Genomic DNA, 3,698 nt, shown 5'->3' on the forward strand with positions numbered 1-3,698 from the left:
GCCAAATTCTAGCCTTAGCAGCTTCCAAACTATCTCCCTTTTTTGTTTTGTTGTGTGAATGATGGATGTTCCATAGCATTTGGACAAGGTCTGCTTGGAGAACTCTTTAGAAGAACTTTCCATTCCTGATTCCTGTCCAAAGATTTTGGTACTTGTATAAAGCAATTTAACCCTATAAAGTCCAACAGTCCATGACAGTAGTGTGTTGTCACTACAACTGGCAATTGTCAGAGATTGTTAGTGATTTGAGCTTTTTACAACTAACGTATTATTATGTAATTGCTTTTTCAGATCTCATGGTTATATTTTTCTACTTGATGATTAAAACAAAGTTAAAGTGATATCTGTAAAAGTAAAACTTTAAATTTTGCTATCTAACAAGTTCGGTTATAACTCCTTAGGATTAAAGAAGTCAGGTAAACAGAAGACAGCTGAAAAGACCTGGTCAATCCCACCCTGCTCTCCACCCATCCGTTCTCATAACCTGCCAGAGCTTGACTGATCTGAAATTGCTTCTCCTGCTGTCATATAAGGCAGGCAGTCCCAGGATAGTACAGGATCCTGAAGAGCCCTGCCCACACATCCTCACCCTAGTCAGATATGGTCTGAGATTCAGCCACATTTCACACAATTATAGAAGTCAAGTAGTCTAAGCACAGCTACAGGAACCTGGTGAGACCTGCTCTGGCCCTTTTCTCATCATTGCTAGACCTCAGATGAGATGTTGCAACCTCTTTAACCACCACTGAGAGAGCTTTGTGATTCTTTAGCCTATTCTCATAATCATCAGAATCTTCTTGAGCTTCAAGTTTTCCCCATCTAATAGATGGAAGCCAAACTGAACTCCCCACAGCAGGAGTTTTGGTGAACCTACCTTGCCCTGCAGCTCTTGTGGAAGCATTACTTACCCAGAGCCCACTCTCTTGCCATCACACCAAAGTCAGGAAAAACATTGAGAGCCTCAAAAATGTCAAAAGAATGGAGCAAAGGCAATCTCAAATCTCCAGCCTACCAAAACAAGTCCAGTAGACAAAGTCATAGAAGAACTAGGAAGTCAAACAACTTAAATTTAGAAATGATAGCCACAAAACTAAAAAAACAGCTTCATCAGGCTATGGAGAAAAACAGATTAGAATTAATCTCTCAGGTTAGAAAAAAAAGACATGACAATAACCATGAAAGAATTGTTTAACACATCTAAAGAGGAAATAGATTTAAAAAAAGAGAACAGGAAAATGATGGAAACATTCAAAGAACAATACAGAAAAGTATTAGAATGAGTGAATCAGAATCAGACAGATATTCAAGAATTAAGAATTCCACGGAAGGACCAGCCAGATAGCTCAGTGGATTAAAGCACCTGCTTAGGCAGGGACTGGGGTTTGAACCCTGGTATGATGTGCCAGTCCCGCCTCCAGGGTGTGCTGAGACAGCACCTGAGACTGGGTGTGGTGGCATGCAGCTGCAATCCCAGTGCTTGGAAAGCTGAAAAAAAAGGGTCACTACGAGTCTGATCTGTGTGAACCTTCTATGAGTCTGATCTGTGTGAACCTTATACTAAATACATTAAAAAAAATAAGAATTCCACTGAAACCTGGCAAAAGCGCTTCAACAAACCTTAAGATAGAATTTGAGACATTGAAGATAACATTGCAGGTGGTGAATACAAAAGGAAAGATCTCTTAAAAATAACAAAGAATCAGGAAATGATGCAACTGGTGCAAGATGATGTAAAGAAAAATAATTTAAAATTAATAGTTATCAATGAAACAGCTAGAGTGAACACAAATAACATATAAAGATTGATTGCAGAAGCAGTAGTGAAAAAATACTTGAGCATGGTAAAAGAATACAGTTAAGTGAGGCATACTGTTAAGTGAGGCATATAGAACTCTAGTTATGCATAATAAAAATAAATCTTAAACCAGTCACAGAATAATTAAGATCCCAGAATTTCAACAGAAAAACAAAATATAAAAAGCTGTTATAGGGAACAAACAGATCACGTATAATGAAAAGCCCAACAGATCCATTTGAGATTTCTCAACACAGACTACCAAATCAAGAAGAGCTTGGAGTGAGATGTTTTAGACCCTGATAATTTCCAACTCAATCTGATGTGCCCTGCAAAACTCTCTATCACATTTAATGGAGAGATAAGATACTTCCATGACAAATAGCAGCTGAAGAAATTCATGACAACTAAACCGACCTTACAAGGAGTACTAATAGACATTTTAGAAAAAAATTTTAAAAACCTTCACAAACAACAATCCCTTAAACAGAGGGAAAATATAGGGATCCTACAGTAGAAAAATAACATGACAAAGACGTGCCAATACATATCAGTTATAATCATCAATGTAAATGGCCTTAGTTCACCAATCAAAAAATAAATAAATAAAAGGACTAGCAGAGTGGATCAGGAAACAAAATCTATACAAGAAGCACATTTAACTCAAAAGAAATTAATAGACTGACCATTAAAGTATATAAAACCATATTCCATTTGACAGGAACTCAGAACAAAGAACAGTCTACAACTGTTCTGGTAGTAGATGATATCAACTACAAACCAAGAATGATTGAAGGAGATAAAGAAGGTCACTACATACTTGTTGAGGGACAATTGTAAGGAAGAGATAGCAAATATAAATATATATGCATCCGGTGTGGGAGCCCTCAACTATATAAGACAAATTTTAACAGACATGCAAACAGAAATGAGCAATGATACAATTGTACTTGGGGATTTTATTACTCTATTGTCTCAAAGAGATTGATTAACTACAAAATAATCAGTGGAGAAATAACAAAACTAAAAACCTTACAATGAAATGGACATAGTAGACCTTTACAGAGTGACCAAACAGCACCAGAATACACATTCTTCTCAGCTGCATATGGGCTGTTCTCCAAAATAGACAATATACTAGCACATAGAGCATGCTTAAATAAATGCAAAGGAATTGCAATTGCCACATGCATATTATATAATCCTAATGCAATGAGATGGAATTATTGACAAAAGAAATAGTAAAAACTTCTTAAATACGTGGAAACTAATAACATTCTCCTGCACAATTAGTGGATCACACATAATATTAAAGAAATTAAACACTATTGACAAATGAAAATCCAGACAGCTTACTGCAACCAGTGTGATGCAATCAGAGCTATCTTAAGAAGGAAAGGTAAAGGACCAGCAAGACAGTTCAGTGAACTAAGTGCCTGCTTAAGCAAGCACAGGGACCAAGCTTTGAACTAGGGCACCACATGTTGCATGGGCCCTTGCCCCAAGGTGAGCTGAGCCAGCTATGGAGGATAGATGTGGTGGCACATTCCTGCAATCCCAGTGCTGGAGAGGCTGAAAACAGGACGATCAATATGAGTATGAGCTGAATAGTGAGACCCCGAATAAAATACATTTAAAAACATGAAAAATAAAAAAGAGTGAAATTTATAAGAGTAAATTCTCTCATTAGGAAAATAGAATAACCCAAATAGGCAATCATGCTGCACATCAAGCTCCTAGGTACAGGAGAGCCAGTCAAGTCCAAAGCAAATACAAGGCAGTAAATTATAAAGGTCAGAGCAGAAAAAAATGCAATGAAGACAAAGAAAAGAATACAAAGAATTAAATAATTGAAGAGTTGGTTCTTTAGGGGCTGGGGAGATGGCTCAGTGGAATAAATGCT

The sequence above is a fragment of the Octodon degus genome, unplaced genomic scaffold, assembly GCF_000260255.1.
Source record: "Octodon degus isolate 3935 unplaced genomic scaffold, OctDeg1.0 scaffold00336, whole genome shotgun sequence".
Lineage (NCBI taxonomy): Eukaryota > Metazoa > Chordata > Mammalia > Rodentia > Octodontidae > Octodon > Octodon degus.